Genomic DNA, 27,259 nt, shown 5'->3' on the forward strand with positions numbered 1-27,259 from the left:
TGATATTTACGGCATTATAATGGAAATATGGAGGATTTTAAACGGGATTACGGTTTTTAATGGAAATTTGGATGATTTTAACGGTTTTATATATATTTACTGTTACTATAAGGGAATACGGAGTATGTTTAACGGATTTACGGTCTTTAATGGAAATATGGAGGATTTTAAGAAATAAATGGATATTTACGGCATTATAATGGAAATATGGAGGATTTTAAACGGATTCAAGGCTTTTTAATGAAAATAAGGCGGAATTTTAAGAAATATATGGATATTTACGGCATTATAATGGAAATATGGAGGATTTTAAACGGGATTACGGTTTTTAATGGAAATTTGGATGATTTTTAAACGATTTTTATATATATTTACTGTTATTATAAGGGAATACGGAGTACTTTGACACGGATTTAGGGCTTTATAATGGAAATATGGAGGAATTTAAACGGATTTAAGACTTTTTAATGAAAATAAGGCGGAATTTTAAGAAATATATGGATATTTACGGCATTATATTGCAAATATGGAGGGATTTTAAACGGGATTACGGTTTTTAATGGAAATTTGGATGATTTTTAACGATTTTTATATATATTTACTGTTATTATAAGGGAATACGGAGTACGTGTAACGGATTTACGGTTTTTAATGGAAATACGGAGGATTAAAAACGGGATTACATTTTTAAATGGAAATATGGAGGATTTTAAACGGGATTACGGTTTTTAATGGAAATTTGGATGATTTTTAACGATTTTATATATATTTACTGTTATTATAAGGGAATACGGAGTACGTGTAACGGATTTACGGTTTTTAATGGAAATACGGAGGATTAAAAACGGGATTACATTTTTAAATGGAAATATGGAGGATTTTAAACGGGATTACGGTTTTTAATGGAAATTTGGATGATTTTAAACGATTTTATATATATTTACTGTTATTATAAGGGAATACGGAGTACTTTTAACGGATTTTACGGCTTTATAATGGAAAGTATGGAGGATTTTAAACGGATTTAAGGCTTTTAATGGAAAATATGGAGGAATTTTAAGAAATATATGGATAATTACGGCATTATAATGGAAATATGGAGGAATTTTAAGAAATATATGGATATTTACGGCATTATAATGGAAATATGGAGGATTTTAAACGGGATTACGGTTTTTAATGGAAATTTGGTTGATTTTAAACGATTTTATATATATTTACTGTTATTTTAGGGAATACGGAGTACGTTTAACGGATTTACGGTTTTTAATGGAAATACGGAGGATTATAATCGGGATTACATTTTTAAATGGAAATATGGAGGATTTTTAAACGGATTTAAGGCTTTTAATGGAAAATATGGAGGAATTTTAAGAAATAAATGGATATTTACGGCTTTATAATGGAAATATGGAGGATTTTAAACGGATTTAAGGCTTTTTAATGAAAATAAGGCGGAAATTTTAAGAAATATATGGATATTTACGGCATTATAATGGAAATATGGAGGATTTTAAACGGGATTACGGTTTTTTAATGGAAATTTGGATGATTTTTAACGATTTTATATATATTTACTGTTATTATAAGGGAATACGGAGTACGTGTAACGGATTTACGGTTTTTAATGGAAATACGGAGGATTAAAAACAAGATTACATTTTTAAATGGAAATATGGAGGATTTTAAACGGGGATTACGGTTTTTAATGGAAATTTGGATGATTTTTTAACGATTTTATATATATTTACTGTTATTATAAGGGAATACGGAGTACTTTTTAACGGATTTACGGCTTTATAATGGAAATATGGAGGATTTTAAACGGATTTAAGGCTTTTAAATGAAAATATGGCGGAATTTTAAGAAATATATAGATATTTACGGCATTATAATGGAAATATGGAGGATTTTTATCGGATTTATGGCTTTTTAATGGAATATATGTAGGAATTTTAAGAAATAAATGGATATATACGGCTATATAATGGAAATATGGAGGATTTTAAACGGGATTACGGTTTTTAATGGAAATTTGGATGCTTTTAAACGATTTTATATATATTTACTTTTATTATAAGGGAATACGGAGTACGTTTAACGGATTTACGGCTTTATAATGGAAATATGGAGGATTTTAAACGGATTTAAGGCTATTAATGGAAAATATGGAGGAATTTTAAGAAATAAATGGATATTTACGGCTTTATTATAGAAATATGGAGGATTTTAAACGGGATTACGTTTTTTTAATGGAAATATGTAGGATTTTAAACGGATTTAAGGCTTTTAATGGAAAATAAGTAGGAATTTTAAGAAATAAATGGATATTTACTTTTTCTAATGGAAATATGGAGGATTTTAAACGGGATTACGGTTTTTTAATGGAAATATGGAGTATTTTTAACGGATTTATGGCTTTTTAATGAAAATAAGGTGGAATTTTAAGAAATATATGGATATTTACGGCATTATAATGGAAATATGGATGATTTTAAACGATTTTATATATATTTACTGTTATTTTAGGGAATACGGAGTACGTTTAACGGATTTACGGTTTTTAATGGAAATATGGAGGATTTTAAACGGATTTAAGGCTTTTAATGGAAAATATGGAGGAATTTTAAGAAATAAATGGATATTTACGGCTTTATTATAGAAATATGGAGGATTTTAAACGGGGATTACGGTTTTTTAATGGAAATACGGAGGATTTTAAACAGATTTAAGGCTTTTTAATGGAAAATATGGAGGAATTTTAAGAAATAAATGGATATTTACGGCATTATAATGAAATTATGGAGGATTTTAAACGGATTTAAGACTTTTTTAATGAAAATAAGGCGGAATTTTAAGAAATAAATGGATATTTACAGCTTTATTATAGAAATATGGAGGATTTTAAACGGGATTACGTTTTTTAATGGAAATTTGTAGGATTTTAAATGGATTTAAGGCTTTTAATGGAAAATAAGTAGGAATTTTAAGAAATAAATGGATATTTACGGCTTTATAATGGAAATATGGAGGATTTTAAACGGATTTAAGGCTTTTAATGGAAAATAAGTAGGAATTTTAAGAAATAAATGGATATTTACGGCATTATAATGGAAATATGGATGATTTAAAACGGATTTAATGCTTTTAATATAAAATATGGAGGAAGTTTATGAAATAAATGGATATTTACGGCTTTTTAATGGAAATATGGATGATTTTAAACGGATTTAAGGCTTTTAAATGAAAATATGGCTGAATTTTAAGAAATATATGGATATTTACGGCATTTTAATGGAAATATGGAGGATTTTAAATGATTTTTATGGATATTTACGGCATTATTATTGAAATATGAAAGATTTTATACGATTTTATATATATTTACGGTTATTATAAGGGAATACGGAAGAGTTTTATGAATTATATGGATATTTGCGGCTTTATTATGGAAATATGGAGGATCTTAAATGGGATTACGGTTTTTAATGGAAATATGGAGGATTTTAAACGGATTTAAAGCTTTTAATGGAAAATATGGAGGAATTTTAAGAAGTAAATGGATATTTACTTTTTCTAATGGAAATATGGAGGATTTTAAACGGGATTACGGTTTTTTAATGGAAATATGGAGGATTTTTAACGGATTTATGGCTTTTTAATGAAAATAAGGTGGAATTTTAAGAAATATATGGATATTTACGGCATTATAATGGAAATATGGATGATTTTTAAACGATTTTATATATATTTACTGTTATTTTAGGGAATACGGAGTACGTTTAACGGATTTACGGTTTTTAATGGAAATATGGAGGATTTTAAACGGATTTAAGGCTTTTAATGGAAAATATGGAGGAATTTTAAGAAATAAATGGATATTTACGGCTTTATTATAGAAATATGGAGGATTTTAAACGGGATTACGGTTTTTAATGGAAATACGGAGGATTTTAAACAGATTTAAGGCTTTTAATGGAAAATATGGAGGAATTTTAAGAAATAAATGGATATTTACGGCATTATAATGAAATTATGGAGGATTTTAAACGGATTTAAGACTTTTTAATGAAAATAAGGCTGGAATTTTAAGAAATAAATGGATATTTACGGCTTTATTATAGAAATATGGAGGATTTTAAACGGGATTACGTTTTTTTAATGGAAATTTGTAGGATTTTAAACGGATTTAAGGCTTTTAATGGAAAATAAGTAGGAATTTTAAGAAATAAATGGATATTTACGGCATTATAATGGAAATATGGAGGATTTTAAACGGATTTAAGGCTTTTAATGGAAAATAAGTAGGAATTTTAAGAAATATATGGATATTTACGGCATTATAATGGAAATATGGAGGATTTTAAACGGGATTACGGTTTTTAATGGAAATTTGGATGATTTTAAACGGTTTTATATATATTTACTGTTACTATAAGGGAATACGGAGTATGTTTAACGGATTTACGGTCTTTAATGGAAATATGGAGGATTTTAAGAAATAAATGGATATTTACGGCATTATAATGGAAATATGGAGGATTTTAAACGGATTCAAGGCTTTTTAATGAAAATAAGGCGGAATTTTAAGAAATATATGGATATTTACGGCATTATAATGGAAATATGGAGGATTTTAAACGGGATTACGGTTTTTAATGGAAATTTGGATGATTTTAAACGATTTTATATATATTTACTGTTATTATAAGGGAATACGGAGTACTTTGACACGGATTTAGGGCTTTATAATGGAAATATGGAGGAATTTAAACGGATTTAAGACTTTTTAATGAAAATAAGGCGGAATTTTAAGAAATATATGGATATTTACGGCATTATATTGCAAATATGGAGGATTTTAAACGGGATTACGGTTTTTAATGGAAATTTGGATGATTTTTAACGATTTTATATATATTTACTGTTATTATAAGGGAATACGGAGTACGTGTAACGGATTTACGGTTTTTAATGGAAATACGGAGGATTAAAAACGGGATTACATTTTTAAATGGAAATATGGAGGATTTTAAACGGGATTACGGTTTTTAATGGAAATTTGGATGATTTTTAACGATTTTATATATATTTACTGTTATTATAAGGGAATACGGGAGTACGTGTAACGGATTTACGGTTTTTAATGGAAATACGGAGGATTAAAAACGGGATTACATTTTTAAATGGAAATATGGAGGATTTTAAACGGGATTACGGTTTTTTAATGGAAATTTGGATGATTTTAAACGATTTTATATATATTTACTGTTATTATAAGGGAATACGGAGTACTTTTAACGGATTTACGGCTTTATAATGGAAATATGGAGGATTTTTAAACGGAATTTAAGGCTTTTAATGGAAAATATGGAGGAATTTTAAGAAATATATGGATAATTACGGCATTATAATGGAAATATGGAGGAATTTTAAGAAATATATGGATATTTACGGCATTATAATGGAAATATGGAGGATTTTAAACGGGATTACGGTTTTTTAATGGAAATTTGGTTGATTTTAAACGATTTTATATATATTTACTGTTATTTTAGGGAATACGGAGTACGTTTAACGGATTTACGGTTTTTAATGGAAATACGGAGGATTATAATCGGGATTACATTTTTAAATGGAAATATGGAGGATTTTAAACGGATTTAAGGCTTTTAATGGAAAATATGGAGGAATTTTAAGAAATAAATGGATATTTACGGCTTTATAATGGAAATATGGAGGATTTTAAACGGATTTAAGGCTTTTTTAATGAAAATAAGGCGGAATTTTAAGAAATATATGGATATTTACGGCATTATAATGGAAATATGGAGGATTTTAAACGGGATTACGGTTTTTAATGGAAATTTGGATGATTTTTAACGATTTTATATATATTTACTGTTATTATAAGGGAATACGGAGTACGTGTAACGGATTTACGGTTTTTAATGGAAATACGGAGGATTAAAAAACAAGATTACATTTTTAAATGGAAATATGGAGGATTTTAAACGGGATTACGGTTTTTAATGGAAATTTGGATGATTTTTAACGATTTTATATATATTTACTGTTATTATAAGGGAATACGGAGTACTTTTAACGGATTTACGGCTTTATAATGGAAATATGGAGGATTTTAAACGGATTTAAGGCTTTTAAATGAAAATATGGCGGAATTTTAAGAAATATATAGATATTTACGGCATTATAATGGAAATATGGAGGATTTTTATCGGATTTATGGCTTTTTAATGGAATATATGTAGGAATTTTAAGAAATAAATGGATATATACGGCTATATAATGGAAATATGGAGGATTTTAAACGGGATTACGGTTTTTAATGGAAATTTGGATGCTTTTAAACGATTTTATATATATTTACTTTTATTATAAGGGAATACGGAGTACGTTTAACGGATTTACGGCTTTATAATGGAAATATGGAGGATTTTAAACGGATTTAAGGCTATTAATGGAAAATATGGAGGAATTTTAAGAAATAAATGGATATTTACGGCTTTATTATAGAAATATGGAGGATTTTAAACGGGATTACGTTTTTTAATGGAAATATGTAGGATTTTTAAACGGATTTAAGGCTTTTAATGGAAAATAAGTAGGAATTTTAAGAAATAAATGGATATTTACTTTTTTCTAATGGAAATATGGAGGATTTTAAACGGGGATTACGGTTTTTAATGGAAATATGGAGTATTTTTAACGGATTTATGGCTTTTTTAATGAAAATAAGGTGGAATTTTAAGAAATATATGGATATTTACGGCATTATAATGGAAATATGGATGATTTTAAAACGATTTTATATATATTTACTGTTATTTTAGGGAATACGGAGTACGTTTAACGGATTTACGGTTTTTAATGGAAATATGGAGGATTTTAAACGGATTTAAGGCTTTTAATGGAAAAATATGGAGGAATTTTAAGAAATAAATGGATATTTACGGCTTTATTATAGAAATATGGAGGATTTTAAACGGGATTACGGTTTTTAATGGAAATACGGAGGATTTTAAACAGATTTAAGGCTTTTAATGGAAAATATGGAGGAATTTTAAGAAATAAATGGATATTTACGGCATTATAATGAAATTATGGAGGATTTTAAACGGATTTTAAGACTTTTTAATGAAAATAAGGCGGAATTTAAGAAATAAATGGATATTTACAGCTTTATTATAGAAATATGGAGGATTTTAAACGGGATTACGTTTTTTAATGGAAATTTGTAGGATTTTAAATGGATTTAAGGCTTTTAATGGAAAATAAGTAGGAATTTTAAGAAATAAATGGATATTTACGGCTTTATAATGGAAATATGGAGGATTTTAAACGGATTTAAGGCTTTTAATGGAAAATAAGTAGGAATTTTAAGAAATAAATGGATATTTACGGCATTATAATGGAAATATGGATGATTTAAAACGGATTTAATGCTTTTAATATAAAATATGGAGGAAGTTTATGAAATAAATGGATATTTACGGCTTTTTAATGGAAATATGGATGATTTTAAACGGATTTAAGGCTTTTAAATGAAAATATGGCTGAATTTTAAGAAATATATGGATATTTACGGCATTTTAATGGAAATATGGAGGATTTTAAATGATTTTTATGGATATTTACGGCATTATTATTGAAATATGAAAGATTTTATACGATTTTATATATATTTACGGTTATTATAAGGGAATACGGAAGAGTTTTATGAATTATATGGATATTTGCGGCTTTATTATGGAAATATGGAGGATCTTAAATGGGATTACGGTTTTTAATGGAAATATGGAGGATTTTAAACGGATTTAAAGCTTTTAATGGAAAATATGGAGGAATTTTAAGAAGTAAATGGATATTTACTTTTTCTAATGGAAATATGGAGGATTTTAAACGGGATTACGGTTTTTAATGGAAATATGGAGGATTTTTAACGGATTTATGGCTTTTTAATGAAAATAAGGTGGAATTTTAAGAAATATATGGATATTTACGGCATTATAATGGAAATATGGATGATTTTAAACGATTTTATATATATTTACTGTTATTTTAGGGAATACGGAGTACGTTTAACGGATTTACGGTTTTTAATGGAAATATGGAGGATTTTAAACGGATTTAAGGCTTTTAATGGAAAATATGGAGGAATTTTAAGAAATAAATGGATATTTACGGCTTTATTATAGAAATATGGAGGATTTTAAACGGGATTACGGTTTTTAATGGAAATACGGAGGATTTTAAACAGATTTAAGGCTTTTAATGGAAAATATGGAGGAATTTTAAGAAATAAATGGATATTTACGGCATTATAATGAAATTATGGAGGATTTTAAACGGATTTAAGACTTTTTAATGAAAATAAGGCGGAATTTTAAGAAATAAATGGATATTTACGGCTTTATTATAGAAATATGGAGGATTTTAAACGGGATTACGTTTTTTAATGGAAATTTGTAGGATTTTAAACGGATTTAAGGCTTTTAATGGAAAATAAGTAGGAATTTTAAGAAATAAATGGATATTTACGGCATTATAATGGAAATATGGAGGATTTTAAACGGATTTAAGGCTTTTAATGGAAAATAAGTAGGAATTTTAAGAAATAAATGGATATTTACGGCATTATAATGGAAATATGGATGATTTAAAACGGATTTAATGCTTTTAATATAAAATATGGAGGAAGTTTATGAAATAAATGGATATTTACGGCTTTTTAATGGAAATATGGATGATTTTAAACGGATTTAAGGCTTTTAAATGAAAATATGGCTGAATTTTAAGAAATATATGGATATTTACGGCATTTTAATGGAAATATGGAGGATTTTAAATGATTTTTATGGATATTTACGGCATTATTATTGAAATATGAAAGATTTTATACGATTTTATATATATTTACGGTTATTATAAGGGAATACGGAAGAGTTTTATGAATTATATGGATATTTGCGGCTTTATTATGGAAATATGGAGGATTTTAAATGGGATTACGGTTTTTAATGGAAATATGGAGGATTATAAACGGTTAACGGCTTTTATTGGAATTATGGACGATATTTAACGGTTTTACGGCTTTCAATGGCAATATGGAGGATTTATACTGCTTTATCATGTAAATATGGTGGATTTTGATGATATTCGGCTTTATTATGAAGTATAAAGGAGTTTTAAGCATTTCTAATGGTTATTATGGATTTTACTACTTTTTTAAGGACATTTTAATGATTTTTTTTGACATTTTTTATGGAATGATAAAGAAAGTAATAATAATAGGTTTATGAAATTTTACCTCTTTTTACGGAATTATAAGGAATATTATAGATAATTAAAGACTAGGGATTTTTTCAAGAAATATAGTTATATTTATGGATTTTTAAGAATAATTATGGCTTATTTCAGGAATTTTTGTATTTTTACGGTTTTTTTATGGTAGTATAATAAATGTTAAGGATTATTATTGTTTTAATAATTTTTATGGATTTTTTGTAGTAATATAGTGGTTTTAAGGAATTTAATGATTTTTTTATGAATGATTATTATTAATATTATTTTTTATTTATTATTATTATTATTATTAATTTATGGATTTTTAAGGATTATTACGGCTTTTAATAAATTATAAGGAATATTATGGATTTTTTTTGGTAATTATCAAAATACAATGTACTCCACGGATACACCGTCCGGGTAGCAGATTGTTCATAAATATATTTTATTTTAAATTTACATTATAAACTTAAACCCAAAAAATGATAATAAAAAACTTATTTATTTATTTATTATTATTATTATTATTATTAATTCATGGATTTTTAAGGATTATTACGGCTTTTAATAAATTATAAGGAATATAATGGATTTTTATTGGTAGTTATCAAAATACAATGTACTCCACGGATACACCGTCCGGGTAGCAGATTGTTCAAAAATATATTTAAGTTTATAATGTAAATTTAAACCAAAAAAATAATAATAAAAAAACTTACGTAATCATCAACTATTCCCGGAAAACCACGACTTGTATCAATCTAAATAAAAAAAAAAAAAAAAAGAATTATGATTAATATCGTTATGTTTCTGAGTTATTATTTCTGCATTATTTGGATTCTTATCACGCATTGCTTTAACTTAATCATACATATTACATTAGATGCAATTACCTCTGTTTGTAGATATTGTGTCTAAAGACACCTATTATAATAGAAACAAATGCATACTTTTCGTTTATTATGGTTTCTTGTAACAAATAGTACCTAGTCACTAATTAATACTATGGGAAATCAAATTACGTTTTAAACTTAAAATAAAATATACTAATTTTTATGAAAAAACCGCTACCCGGATTATATAATCGATGTAGACACATATTTTATTAATTTATAAGTTATATAATACTGAACTTCAAACAGTCATAATGTGAGTTTCCAGTAAACAGTTTATTTTTGTTTTTGCATTAAAAAAAACTAATTAGAATTCCTAAAAAACATTTTAAAATTTTAGATATAAAAAGAAAATATTTATATGAATACTAACGAAAAAAATAATTTAAACATTTTAAAAATTGTAATAATAAAAAAAATAAAGAACATTGTTTTTATATATAATTTCAAAATATTTTTAAAATAATAACATAAGTAAGAAATACTATCATAAAAAATTAGTTAAAATACTTTATATTATCAGTGTATAAGATTATTTGTTTTTAAACTATAACTTAATATTAAAATCGTTTTAGAAGAATTAGTTTTTTCGTGGTGGATGAATAATTAATACTCAATAAATCATAAAATATTGAACTTTAAACAGTCATAAAAAATAATTTTTTCTTTCCAGTAAACCTTTTTTTTTTTGTTATAGGTAAAAAAAGGTAATAAGAAATACTATATTAAATTTTTAAATTTTTATATAAAAAGACAATATTATATGAATATCTGATGAAAATATAATTTTAAAATTGTACATATTTAGACAAAAATTGTCAACATTTTAATTTAAAATAGGTAATAGATAATAGATTTTTTATTACAGTAATTTAGTAAACGACTGATGAGGAACCCTGTATTATTTTTTAAATCATAATTGCTATCGATAATTTTTATCGGCTTAAAAACTAAAATAAAAATTTTAATTATTTAAAATAGTTAAAGTGTTTTTATAATTGAACAATTTATAGGAAATCATAATGTAGACAGTTGGTAAAATTTTCAATATTCTATGATTAGCATTTTTAAATTAAAACCTAATAAATGAATCAATTTTATCGAAATTATACAAGTATATAGTATAATGAATAATGATTTCAGTGTTTCTGATATTATGACTAGATCTGAACTTTTTTATTTTATTTTACAATTTACCACCCAAAGTATCATATTTGCTACAAAATTTCTCACCAATAAATAAGACTATCCTCGACCAGCATAATTATTTATGTTGTTATACAATGTCGTTATAGTGACATACTTAACCTAGTCTAATGTAGTCACCTACTATACAGCAGACAGATAACTTAAGTATTTATCGTTTAAAAATATAATTTCGTTTTATAATAATTTTACATAAATCAGATAACCTTAAATGGGACCTTGTTTGACATTTTTGGGATTTTGACCCAACGAATAATTTTTTATTGATACTTTTAGAAAAACAAATTATCTTAAATGTGTTATACCTATAACATAGCTAAATAGCTAAAAAAATAATTGAATTGCTTAGAAAATAATTATATAAAATTTGCTACATTTTTTTGGTATTTACGGATATTCATTATTTAATTACAAAAAACGCAAAAATTGTCTAATAGAAATAATATAACTAAAAATATTGGATATTTTTAACTGGGAATCAAACTTTTTATTAGGAACCTTGCATTATATTTTCAAGCATTTTTTCAAATTAAATATTTATACTATTTTTATTATCATTTATATAAAAAAAAAAAATACCAAATACAAATCGAAACTGTCTATTGCCTATAAATATCTAAAAAACATTTAAAATATTTGAAAAATTATAATAATTATATTATATATATATAATGCTAATAAAGGTAATCATTTATAGATAATTTCAAGTCTCTACAGTTATTCGTTTTTTAAACACATTGCCTAAACAAAATCAATTATGTTGAAAATTCTATTTATGAAAAAAATACAGTTTTTCCTTAAATGTTTACTTATGTTTATCAATCATTTTGGAAAATACATTTTATGTTTAACCTCTCTAAAGTACAAACTAGATCCAATTTGCAATCCATAAACAAAGTTGAATGTTCGACCATTTCATAATAAAGGAAAATCACACATAGTTATAAAATAAATGTAATCGTAACACTTATTAAAATCTAAAAATTATAAATTATAATACAAGTATTAGGAATAATATAATTTGTTAATTTATTTCCAAAATTTATTGTTAAGCAAATTTTTTTTTTTTAACTGAAATCTAATACAATGTTTCTCATAATATGTATATATTATTTTTAATTTATAATTGTAATGTAATTTTTTTTTAAAAGGGGTCGGCAAGTGGGTATCGCTCTGCTGTATAGACACTATAGACATATAGTAGAGATAGACAGTAGATTACTTTAATGGATGTGTTAAATTTGAATATAATGACATTATCATTGTATACGAAAAACGATGAACGTAGATGATTTGTTAGTCTAGGATAATTAGTAGGATATAATATATTATTACCTATATTTAAATTGTAATATATTGTTATTTTACTCGAATTAGTAAAAAAAATAAATTTCATACGCTCATAAAATTTTTTCTATATTGACGCTTGAATTTTTTTTTGCAGTTACTTGAAGAAAAACTTATGGATAACCTTGTATTTGGTTTTTTAACCATAGGTATAGATAACAACAATTTTACGAATTTTCAACTTCAAAATTTCTTGCAAAGAATATATTTATATTTATTAATATATTGATATATTTTGTAAACATTTGAACTTTAAATGCTTATAAACAAAACTTGTGGCTAACGATTTTTGATTTTTTTTTTTTACTACGATAATTACAACTTTTTAATAAACCTTGTATTAAATTTTAAAGATTATTTGGATAGCCAATTTTTTTTTATTGTCATCGACAAATAAAAACTTAGAAAAATCGAACATTTCAATTGTCTATAAATAGCTTTAAAAAGGTCTAAATATTTTGAAAATTTAATCACAAATAGATAATGCTAATATAAACATTTTGTGAAAATTTCAAGTATTTACAAATATTCGTGTTTAAAATAAAAAAATCAATTTTGTCGAAAATTGATTATGCGTAAAAATTCCCGTTTTTTCGTTACTTTAAAATAAAAACATTATTTCTACTCCAAAACATGATGACAGACACAAAAAAAAAACATACATCATTTTAAAATCAATACATTCCTTACTTCGTTCTTAATCTAAAAAATAATAATAACTTAACTTGAGTTAATAAGTTAATTGAAAGTTTTCATATAAATTTTAACTTAACTGAAAAAAAGTTAAATTAAAAAAAAGTTAAAAAAAAAATTAAATTAACTATTAATTTTAAACTTATTAAAAATTTTTCTTTTAACTTAATTAAAAATATTATCATTAAATTGTCCAGACTTAATAATAACATACACGTAAAAGTCTTATGTTCCTAAGAATAATGTTTTTAAATAATAAAACAATAATGAACATCGTTTATATATTATAAATAATTTCAAAATATTTTTAAAATATTAACATAAGTAAGAAATACTCTCATAAAAAATTAGTTAAAATACTTTAAGTTATCAGTATATAAGATTATTTGTTTTTAAACTATAACTCAATATAAAAATCGTTTTAGAAGAATTAATTTTTTCGGGGGATGAATAATTAATACTCAATAAATCATAAAATATTGAACTTTTTACAGTCATAAAAAATAATTTTTTCTTTCCAGTAAACCTTTTTTTGTTGTTGTTATAAGTAAAAAAAGCTAATAAGAAATACTATATTAAATTTTTAAATTTTTATATAAAAAGAATATTATATGAATATCTGATAAAAAAATAATTTTAAAATTGTACATATTTAGACAAAAATTGTCAACATTTTAATTTAAAATAGATAATAGATAATAGATTTTTTATTACAGTAATTTAGTAAACGACTGATGAGGAACCTTGTATTAAATTTTAAATCATATTTGCTTGAATGTTCTTTGGTATAAACTTTATCACCAAATAATAAGATCTTCGTCTAGCCATAGTTTTACGTTATGACTCAATGTCGTTATAGTAACATACTTAACCTAGTCTACTAGTAGTCACCTACTATACAGCAGACAGATAACTCACTTGAAGCCTTTATTGTTATTTTTCTATTAGTTTACGGTTTGGCTGAACTAAATGATAAATAGTTTTAAAAATTTTGGAAAGTTTAATCATTAAATTAATATTGCACACCAAATAGTTAATATATTATGATCTACGTATAATAAAGAAGGACTTACAAAGTTACAATTAATTAATTAATTTCTAAATAAGTACAATAACCTGCAGTTATTCACATTGGACTGTTTATATACAAGTGACTATACCATTCCCGTTCGGTACTGCCCTGTTTAGGAACAATACATACTCATAAACTAATTTTTACTGATTTTAAAATTGATCGATAGGTTCTAGTTAATATGCTCAGATAAATTGTTTAAAAGGAATATTATAACTAAAAATATTTTATATGTTCTAATACAATAAAATCAGTTATTTTATATTATTAATACTTATCTAAAAATGTTTGATATGCATTGCCAATATATTTAAATTTATAGTTCATAGGTTTTATTTATTGTATGGCTTATAGGATGCAATTATATTTCATAAGTATAAATTTAATATTCTTTATAATATTGTATTATATTGGATTGTCTAAATAGGCAATTCAAATAAAAAATGTGTTGAAAATGTATTAGCGTAGGTATTTTTTTTATAAAACACTGTTTCATTAATATATATTATACAAATTGAAATGAAATAAAAACAATGTTTTAAAAAAATGTAATACTCCAGCCTATTCTTATGTATTAACTTGATAATAGAGTATAACTATTAAATTACCTATTGAATGATTATGTAATCATTTATTTATTTATTTATTTAAATTATTTACGGGCATTTAGCCCAATTACAGCATGTAAAAATATGCATATATAATAATAGAATAATACTTTTATGGTAATATAAAAATAATCATAATAATTAGTAAGAGAAAGAATTACTATAAAAACTAAATTATTTTGAATATTTGAATATATTAAAAAATAATAATGAAGAATATGTTTCCTGCAGACAAATTTATTTAAATATAAAAAAAAAATTGACTATAATAGAAAACTTAGGTATTATCAAATTTTTACAAGATTCTATAAATAATTTCTTATATTGCAATGTATTAAATTTTCAATTTTAACACCTAATTTTTGATAATTTAATACAAGATTCCTCAATAATTCATATTATAGAAACATTCATAACCTACAAAAATCTAATAATCGCTAATTTTTTTTACAGGCATCATAGTTCAAATTTTAAAATTAGATATTTAAATAAAAAATTTAGGAGTAAAGACAATGTCCACAACAAACATATTATGAAATTAAAAATAGAAATGCAAATGCAATTATTTTTTATGTGTGTAATATGTTATATTATAGGTGTGGTCTGGAGTTTTAATTGATTGTAAAAGGTAAAACCATATAATTTCAATAATAAATAATTATTAAAAAATATAAGAATTACTGCAATGATGAACAAATGTTTACGGTACCAAAAAAAAGGAACTAAAAATTAGGATGAAAACTTAATACAGAAAAACTACTTATTAAAATAAAAAATAAATTAATAATTATAAAAGCAGAATTAGAAGTTAAAGAATACAGTCTATTACGATTAATCAAAAAATTATTACTTATAGTTATTTCACCAATGAAAGAAATAAAAAGTTACATTAGACAAACTTTAGAATTTTATCTATTTTATAAATATACTATTTCAGATCAAAAATTGAGAAAATGTATTATGTATCTGTACTGTACAACATCAATCGTCACTTTTTATAAACCTCACACTTTTTTTATTAACGTACAACAAATAATTTTAAAAAAAAAAATTATATATTTGGTATAAACTGATGACTGCAGTCTAATTTAATTTAAAACAATTAAAACCCTATACACTTTGAGGCTTTAATCTAATTTGTAAATTCTTAAACATAAAAAAGATTGACAAGTTGGTAGTACTCTGTACAATTAATGCCGAGTGGATAACAGTTATTTTATATAGGTGTGTTAAATAATGAATTTTAATTCAATAATATAATATAACATTTTATACGAAAAACGATTCTGAGTGAAAACTGTCTGCCGGCATTTAGCGTTATGTATATTTTTTTTTATAGCTATTAAAATCGTTTATTATAATTTTGCATTAAGTTCATATAATGTTTTCGAAAATATTACATTTATTATGTTATTAGTATTTATTGATTGTGATAATATGTATTTTTTACCATTTACATTTTAACTTATAAAATTAAAAATTTAATTTAACATATTTTTGTGAATACTGTAAAAATAGGATAATATAATATAAATGAAAGTAATATCATTATAATATATTAAAACTATAATTGCATTGAGTATAGTATAATCTATAACAATATATTATACACAAAAGTCGTAAGTCCTCGCGAATAATATGTTAAAATTTTAACCAAATAATTATAACATCGATAAATTAGGTTTTTAGTGTCGATATTTATTGTTTAATTACATAATTTCGTATTATAATAATTTTAAATAAACCATAAAAACTTATAAGGGGCCTTGTTTTAAATTTTTGAGATTTTGACCCAGTGAATATTTTTTTATTGACACTTATAGATAACAAATCATCGAAAAAATGTATGCTTATATAAATAGCTAAAAAATAATTAATGTGTTTAGAAAATATTAAATTATACTACGTATAAAAAATTATTATATAAACTTTGTTAACATTTTTAAATATTTACGGTTATTCATTATTGAATTACAACAAAAAGTAAAAATTGTTTAAGAGATTGTTTATATTTTTAACTGAGAATTAACTTTTTATCAGGAACCGTGTATTACGAGTACATTTACAAGCATTTTTCAAATTAAATATACATACTTTTTATCGACATTTATTAAGAGAAAAAAAATACCAAATATAAATTGAAACTGTCTTTTGCCAATAAATATTTAAAAACAGTTAAAATATTTGAAAAATTATATTATATATAAAAAATTTAAATAATCGCGAATAATACGAATACATCGTTGTTATCTCGCACATTAATTGTCTACTATAACTAATGAGTAAAATAAGCAGGCATTGTGTACTATTTTTTATTGGACCCTGGAGAATAAAATATGCGTCTAAATCAACTACATTGTTCGACTAGCGGATTGTTCATATAAATTAATACATTTTATTTTAAGTTTAAAAAGTAATTTTAATTCCAAAAAAGAATAATAAAAAAACTTACGTCGACTCTTCCCGGGAAACCGAGTTGTTCCAATCTACAGTGCATATGGACTATGGAGTGGTGCACCGCCGCCGACGAAACTCCAAATTTTCTTCATATCGATCTTCATCGTGATTCTAAATGGGAGTATAAAAATATTTTATGAAAATAAACTGCACGCAATGAAAATGAGAGAACATGTCATGTACTGAAGACTATTTTTTAACGACTGCTCATTAAGACTATTATAAAATTGTTAATCGTCTCCGACAAATGTCGTCGATTGTCGTTTGCCACGGATGATGAATATTATAATATGATAAATCATATGGTTTTTTTTTTTTAGAGGACTCTGTGAACACTTATATTATAGGAGCTATTTTTCTATTTTAGCTGTTTGACATACGTAAAATTGAAACATTTAAACTAGACCAAATCTTTATAGATATTGTAAAGTATTAATAATTTATTCAAATGTAGATGACTACAAATTATTTAATTTATTCTATGAAAATGATAAACTAAATAAAAATAATTATATTATTAAATATTTTTAAAAAAAGAATTATGATTAATTAGCGTTATGTTTCTAAGTTATTATTTCTGAATTATTTTGATTCTAATCCCGCAGTGTTTTAACTTAACCTTACATATTATTACATTAGATTCAATTGCCTCTATTTGTAGATTAAAATCGTTTATTATAATTTTACAGCAAGTTCATATAATGTTTTCGAAAATATTGCATTTATTATGTTATTTTTTTTTAATTATTATGATAGTATGTATTTTTACCATTTACATTTTAACTTATAAAATTAAAAATTTAATTTAACATGTTTTTGTAAATTCTGTAAAAATATAATCATAATATAAATGAAAGTAATATCATTATAATATATTAAAATCATAATTGCATTGAGTATAGTACAGTTACGTAAAAGTCTTAAGTTCTCGCGTATATGTTAAACATTTAAAATTTTAATAAAATAATTAACATCGATAAATTAGGTAATAGGTATTAAGTATCGATATTTATCGTTTAAATACATAATTTCGATTTATAATAATTTTAAATATACCATAAAAACTTATAGGGGGGCTTGTTTTAAATTTTTGAGATTTTGACTCAGTAAATATTTTTTTATTGACACTTAAAGAAAACAAATCATCGTAAAAATTGTATGCATATAAATAGCTAAAAAATAATAGTGTTTAAAAAATAATACCATGCATAGAAAATGATTATATAAACTTTGGTAACATGTTTAAGTATATACGATTATTCATTATTAAATTACAACAAAAAGTAAAAAATCGTTTAAAAGATTGTTTATATTTTTAACTGAAAATTGAATTTTTATCAGGAACCGTGTATTACATTTACAAGCATTTTTTCAAATTAAATATATATACTTTTTATCGGCATTTATTAAGAGAAAAAAAATACCAAATATAAATTGAAACTGTCTTTTGCCTAAAAATATTTAAAAAAAGTTAATATACTTGAAAAATTATATTATATATAAAAAATTGAAATGCTAATATAATCATTTATTGATAATTTCAAGTTTCTATGGTTATTCGTTTTTGAGTCACATGGAAAAAACAAAACTAATTATGTTGAAAAATCGATTTACGAAAAAAATACAGTTTTCCTTAAATGTTTACTTATGTTTTTCAATAATTTTGAAAAAGACATTTTGTATTTGACCTCCCTAAAATACAATATAATAATTCTTTCGATGTATTTTAACTATATTTTTATATGGATTTTTAATCCATATAAATTGTTTTGTATAATAAAAAATAATAAAATTTTACAATACGAATGATTTAAGTTATAATATATTTAAATATATATTTGAATGAAAACGATAAAACTATTTATCAGTGCTAAAAATAAATATACAACGTACTCATACGTACACCGCGACCGTGCACATTTTTACAGAGAATAACCGTTAAATCAGGACACAGCACATATTAATAGATGCCTATAATACTCTATTCTAATATAATATAATCGCGAATAATACGAATACATCGTTGTTATCTCTCACAATTTTTGTCTACCATAACTAATGGGTAAAATAAGCAGGCGTTGTGTACTATTTTTTTAATTGGAACCAGTAGAATAAAATATGTGTTTACGTTGATTACATCGTCCGGGTACCGGATTGTTCATATAAATAAAAATATTTTATTTTAAGTTTAAAATGTAAATTTAATCCCAAAAAAGAATAAGAAAAAAAACTTACGTAATCGTCGACTATTCCCGAGAAACCGTGAGTTGTGTCAATCTATAGTATATACTATATATGAAGTGGTGCACCGCCGCCTAAGAAACTGCAAATTTTCTTCATATCGATTTTCATCGTGATTCTAAATGAGAATAAAAATATTTTTTTTGAAAATAAACAGCACGAAATGAAAATGAGAGTACTTGTCATGTACTGAAGACTGTTGTTTAACGACTGTTCATTAAGACTATTATAAAATTGTTAATCGTCTTCGACGAATGTCATCGATTGCCATATGCCACAGATGACGAATATTATAATATGATATATTAATCTATGGTTTTTTTTATAGAACTTATTGTGATATTATACAATCTATTTTTCTATTTTAGCTGTTTGACATACGTAAAATTGAAACATATAAACTAGACCAATCTTTATAGATATTGCAAATTATTAATATTTTATTCTAATGAAGATGATTACAAATTATTTAATTTAATCTATAAAAATAGTGAACTAAATAAAAATAATTATATTATTATGTATAGTTAAAAAAAAAGAATTATTATTAATATCGTTATGTTTCTGGGTTATTATTTCTGCATTATTTTGATTCTAATCACGCAGTGCTTTAACCTAATCTTACACATTCTTACATGTAAACTTACATATATAATATCTGAAGACACCTATCATAATAGAAACAAATTCATACATTTCCTTTATTATGGTTTCATGTAACAAATAGTACCTAGTCAGTGCTTTGGGGAATTCAATTTTCAGTACCATTTTACAAAATAATCAGAAATTACATGAAATTAAAGGTAAAGAATTCATTACAGCTGCTTTATATATTAGTGATTAAGTGTAATACTGTAATTAGAGTATTAAATTTGAATTTGAATGAGACAGTTAATCAACCTTCATTAATAAGTATAATTTTGATGTATTATGACCTATAATATTATATGTTGGTTGATATTGCTAAGTAATTTTTTTTTTTTGTATTAAGTTTGACAGGCTACATTTTTTCCCAAAACATTGCATTTATTATAATCATTTATAATTTATTATAATATTGTATAATTAATAAATATAATTTATACCGTATTATATTCTTCTTATATACTTATGAGTCAATAGGTACAACCCTTTCGTAAAATAATTTGAATAAATAATATCTTAAGATTAATCTACGTATGTCAAAAATGTCATTGTGTATAGTATAACATAATATACAAAAAACTTTTATGTCCCTACAATAATGTTTAAAATAATAACAAAATATATAATATTGTAAATATACATAATTTCAAAATATTTTGAAAAGATACTATATGTAAGAAATACTCTCATAAGAATTTAATTAAAGTTTTAAGTATCTAAGATTATTCGTTTTTGAACTATAACAAAATATAAAAATTGTTCGAGAAAAAATATTTATTTTTAGGGTGTATAATTAACATTTAATAAGTTATAGGTATAATACTGAACTTCAAATAGTCATAAAAAATAATGTGACTTTCCAGTAAACATATTATTTTTGTTTTAGGTTAAAAAAAACTAATGACTAATGAGAATTCCTATATAATATTTTTAAATTGTAAATATAAAAAGAAAATATTTATATGAATATCTAACGAAAAAAATAATTTGAACATCTTATAGGTTTAGCCGAATTTAATCAAAATTTTAATTTTAAACGTTTTTAAAAATATACCGTGACTATACATTTTGTATTACAGTAAATTAGTGAATGATTGATGAAGAAGCCTGTATTAAATTTTAAATCATATTTGCATATCTATAATTTTGTTTTGGCTTAATAATTGTTTTAAATAGTGAAAATGCTTTTAAAATTATATAATTTACCTATAGAGAAATCATAATATTGTATAGATATAATTGGTAAATTTTTCAACATTCTATACTTAGCATTTTTGAATTAAAACTAAATTAATAAATTAATTTTGCCGATATTATACAAGTATATAGCATAATAATTCCATTTTTTTTTGATATTATGACAAGATTCGAAATTTTTATTTGATTTAACTTTTAACCACCCAAAGTACTAAATGGATCATATTTGCTACAAGAATTTATGACAAAAAAAAAACTATATAATTGTCAAATAAATATACATTCATTGCTACGTACAGGATCCAAGGTATACTTGACTTAATTTTATTCTTGGCTATTTTATACATTGGACCAGTGGTCGGTAACATTTTTGGACACTCGGGTCACATTCACAAATTAAAAACTGTTTGCGGGCCGGAAAAAATAAAAATTTTATATTCTTAAATTATTTATTATGCAAAAAAATATTTTCTAGAACTTTAAAATAAAAAAAAAAAATTTAAAAAAATTCGTCGTTTTAGAATTTAAAGCGATCCGTATACAGTAGCCCAGTGGTTGCCGACCATTGCATTGGACGATCGGAAATAAAATATAAGTCTGTCATCCAAGTAGCAGCTTGTACACGTCAATAAATATTTATTTTAAGTATAAAAAATAAATTTAATATTCCAAAATTATGGGAAAATAAACTTACGTAAGTATTCTTCGACGCAGTTCGGCGAAATCGAGCTGTATCACATTTACAGTTCAAAAGTGCACCATCGCCGAAGAAACAGCTAGTTTATTTCTTCATTCGTCTTCTTTGCACTTCAGAATGAAAAAAAAAAAAAAAAATTAAAAATACTCTATTAAAATGAGAGCACTTGTCATACACTAAAGGCTGTTGTTTAACGACTGACGACTGTTCAATAAAACTACTGACTAGAATATTAGTCTTCTACAAATGACGACGATTGTCGTTTGCCACGGATGAAAAATATTATAACAATGTTTTTTTATAGAACTCTTTGTGATATTATAGGATTTATTTTTATATTTCAGCTGTCTTGCATACAAAACTTTTGATATCTAATTAATTTCATACGTAAAATCATAATAATTGTATATTCTGAATTTTTTTCTTTAATTGTAATTTTATTATTTCAATAGTTGTTTGGTAACAACTTTTTCACCAAATAATAAGGTCATTTAAATATGGTAATATTTTCAGCTTTTTTATTTTTCCGATATTATGGCGAGATCTGGATTTTTTTATTTTATTTTACTATTTATCAACTAAGTACCAAATAGATCATATTCGCTACAAGAATTTACGGCAGACAGAAAATAAACTACATAATTGTAAAATCATTATACATTTTTCGCTATGTCCAGGATCTAAGGTGTACTAATAACAGCTTTATTTTATTCTTGGCAATTTTATGTATTGGATCAATGGTCGGTAACCTTTTTGAACTCTTATGCCCCATTCACAAATTAAAAACAGTTTGCGGACCAGATAAAAATAAAAATGTTATATTCTTAAATTATTTACTACGAAAAAAAATATTGTCTAGAACTTTAAAATAATAAAATATAAATAAAAAAAAAATTTCAGCATTGAATTTAAAACGGGTCGTATACAACCGGTTGCCGACCACTCCATTGGACGATCAAAAATAAAATATATGTTTAAGTCATCGAGGTAGCCGCTTGTAGAAGTCAATAAATATTTATTTTATGCATAAAAAGTAAAAATATTACTACCCCAAAATTATAGGAAAATTAACTTACGTAAGTATCCGTCGACGCTTTTCGGCGAAATCAAGCTGTGCCATATTAAAGTTCAAACGTGCACCGTCATCGAAGAAACAGCAATAGTTTATTTCTTCATTCGTCTTCTTTACGATTCGGAATGGAATTATTGAAATTTTTTATGAAAATTAGAGCACTTTTCATGTACTGAAGACTGTTGTTTTACGACTGTTCAATAAAATTATTAGAACTGTTAATCGTCTCCTACAAATGACGACAATTGTCGTTTGCCATGGATTATACATTTTATAATAATATGATAGATCATATGTTTTTTTTATAGAACTCTTTGTGATATTATAGGATTTATTACGAAACTTTTGGTATCTAATTATTTTCATACGTAAAATCATAATAAGTGTATATTATCCAGAATTTTTCTTTTTTTAATTATAATTTTATTATTTCAATAGTTGTTTGGTAAAATTATTTTTCACCAAAAAATAAGACCATCTTCGACCAGCATAATTTTACATTGTACACAATGTTTATTATACATCGAATTCAAATTGTACAAATTCGTTATAGTGACATACTTAACCTAGTCTAGATGTAGTCACCTACTATAGTAGGTAGCTATACAGCAGTTTACGGTTTGGCTGAACTAAAATCTAAATGATTAACAATTTTAATAATATTTAAAAGTTTAATCATTAAATTAATATTACATACTAAATAGTTAATAGATTATGATCTACGTATAATAAAGAAGGACTTACAAAATCAATAAAATTAATTTCCAAATACAAGCAGTTATTCACATTCGACTCGTTATACACATGTGACTAAATCATTCCCGTTCCGGTACCGTCCTGTTTAGGAATAATACATACTCATATTATTTTTACTGATTTTAAAATTAATCGATAGCCGATAGGTTTTAAATTCTAATTAATATGTTCTGATAATTTGCGATATTAATATAAATATATATATATATATAAATGCATCTATTTATGGTATTATGCTATGTTTATTTTATCCTATAATAAGTGTATAGTCAAAATATTTTGAAAATTATAATATTTATAAGAAATGCAAACATTAACATTTGGTAAATTGTTCAAATAACTACAGTTTCAGGAACAGCTTTTCTCGTCCGTCTTTACCGCGTTTCGAATTGAAGAGATTGAGATATTTCATAAAAATAAGTTGAACAGAACGCCAGAACGGCATATGCGTATAAAATATTATATATATTAAAGTACGGTTTAACGATTTGTTCGTCTATTTTTTTCTCTGTTGAAATAATTACAACCGTCAATCGTCTCCGACGAATTTTTACTAGTTGTTATTAACGTGTAAATCGATGCCATCGCCGATCGGTGTTAATAGGTTTATGGCATACTCAGCTTAAAACTAATCTACATAATATTTTGAATACTTCTCTGTTAGTGTTAAATAATAATACACGAATTGGTGTCTTTAAATAATATTTTTGTAATAACTTAGAACCAGGGCCTAAAATTGTGTGCAATAGTAAATTTAAAAGTGTGCAGTATTTTTTTGGATTTTATTAATTCTTATTCGATTTATATTCAATATTGATTATTGAAAATTATTAATTAGTAGTAGAGCACGGATGTTGTAGTACCTACCAAAAAAAATAGTAAAATTGATTGCAGTAGGTATTACACTAAAAAATACCAAAAATTACACTTAAAAGTTAAAATATTAACTAAAAATACTGTATAGTATAGTAATGTAACTCAAATTAAAAATTATAAATATGGAAACAAAATAAATACAACACTGATTTAGCTTGTTAAAAAAGAGGTCTACAGGATCCGGTGTTGAGAGGTAGGCTGGTGCGCATGTACTGGTGAAAAAGACGTGTAGTCATGCTGACCAGAGTGGCTTTATGAAAGATCTCTGTGTTTCCAATTGACTTCTTCTTGACTGCAGAGACCCTCATTGTTTGGCTATCCCTTGTTTCTGGTGACACATAAAAAAGTGACTTGTCTTACGTTTCATTGTCATACATACCTACGTGTCAGTTTCTACGTGACCTTACATTCTTACAATGTAAAACGCCCTTTCGTCGGTGATGAAAATTTAAACTGGGAGTAACTATTATTTGCGTGTGACAACCTGACCGTTATTTATTTATTATTTTTGAGCTGTTAATTGTTTATTGTTTTACAATTATAATATGTGAGCATAATCATTGCAATATAATATTATGATCAAAAATACTGTGAAAGTGAAACACACACACACACACATATATATATATAGATATAATATAATTATTTTATTTTATTTAAATTAGATTTATTGAAATTTGATACTTATCCATGAGCCCAATATTACCTTTTTTTCATTATTCACAATTATTATTTTAAATACTATAGTATTATACATACCTACAGTACATAACATTTTAAATATATTAAACATTTAATATAGGTACCTATTATTAATTTTTTTAAATGCATATAAGAAAAATAATATTTTTACAGTTAAATTGTTAAGAGTACAATGTTGACATACCTATAACCAAGCACGTATACAGGGGGGTTTACCCCCCCCCCCCGAAATAAATTCGAGTAACGAGGAAAAAATTGTTTTATTATATATTGCAGCATAATTTGTATTGCTAAAATTTGTAACGCCCTAACCAATATTTTTTTTTGTATACGTGCCTGCCTTTAACTATATATAATGGATAAAAGGGAATATACAGTATTTGAATAAGATGTTATTTATATTCTTGTACCCCATAAGAACTAGACATTTTTAGTTTTTTTCTATTGTAGACTGTAGTAGTTGGCTATTTTTTTAAATTAAATTTGAACAATCAACCCAACTAAAATAATAAAAATATGTAAGCCAAATAATTATTAAACATTTAAGTTTTATTGTATTTAACTAGGTTAAAAATAAAAACTTAATTTTGAAATATAAAGTAGGTATTAATTTGAACAATTTAACATTAAGATATGTAGTAAATATTAATCTAATAAGATAAGTAGTTATAATTCATATTATTTGTCACCATCGCAAAGTTGAAAAAACTTCCATAACAAGCACACATGAGATTTATTTAAATTTGTTAGAACACTCCTCAACTTTGTTGAATTTTAATTTCACCGCTAAGTGTTAAAGATAATTAGCTATTCAACGTATGCTGTCAAGTATACTGCAAAACATGGCTTTTTGTTAAAAAATTATTAAATAAACATGAAAATTGCCAATTATTTTTTAGTTAATAATTCATAACATTTTAATTTTTAATAACTGATGAAATAATAATCAATTCTACTCATAGTGCGTATTATATTTATAGTCTAATACTCAACTATTAAAATTATGAATAAATATTTTATAAGCAATTGAATACATTTTAAAATTATAAATAGTAAATTGTTATTTCAAAACATTTATACATACAAATTTAAATTTTAATTGGAACCTTTGATCATCATGTATGTACCATGCACCTAATGTGAATATGTTGATAAATTACACCACTTACCACTAATATCACACAAGTACAAGGTTTTATCAAATTTGCATTTAGATTTATTAAACCATGATTAACATTGTTATTTAAATCATATTATTTATTTCAGACACTCGAGTGAATAAAATACACTATAGAAACACATATTATTATTTATATATATATATATGTTATAATATATTATGATATGCCTGTAAGTATATTTATAAATTTGTTTAAATTAAAAATCATAAAGTTTATAATATATTAATACAAAATAAGCAAAAAAAGTGGTTGAAAAATAAGATAGGACATTATGCTAATGTAATAAATATGATACAAATAGCCAATA

The 27,259-nt window shown here is 24.1% G+C and overlaps 1 long non-coding RNA gene across 1 annotated transcript in view; it reads right to left on the reverse strand.

Annotated features, from left to right (window-relative positions):
- LOC132917557 (uncharacterized) overlaps positions 1–23,921 on the reverse strand; it is a 33,388-nt gene extending 9,467 nt beyond the window's left edge. Inside the window, exons 1-5 of the long non-coding RNA XR_009660294.1 lie at positions 23,442–23,921; positions 22,363–22,475; positions 19,821–19,944; positions 17,581–17,696; positions 10,029–10,070 (exon numbers count right to left, since the gene is read on the reverse strand). This is a non-coding gene — a long non-coding RNA (uncharacterized LOC132917557). The remainder of the gene's footprint in view (positions 1–10,028; positions 10,071–17,580; positions 17,697–19,820; positions 19,945–22,362; positions 22,476–23,441) is intronic.
- Between the last annotated feature and the right edge of the window lie 3,338 nt (positions 23,922–27,259).

This window comes from Rhopalosiphum padi, chromosome 1, assembly GCF_020882245.1.
Source record: "Rhopalosiphum padi isolate XX-2018 chromosome 1, ASM2088224v1, whole genome shotgun sequence".
NCBI lineage: Eukaryota > Metazoa > Arthropoda > Insecta > Hemiptera > Aphididae > Rhopalosiphum > Rhopalosiphum padi.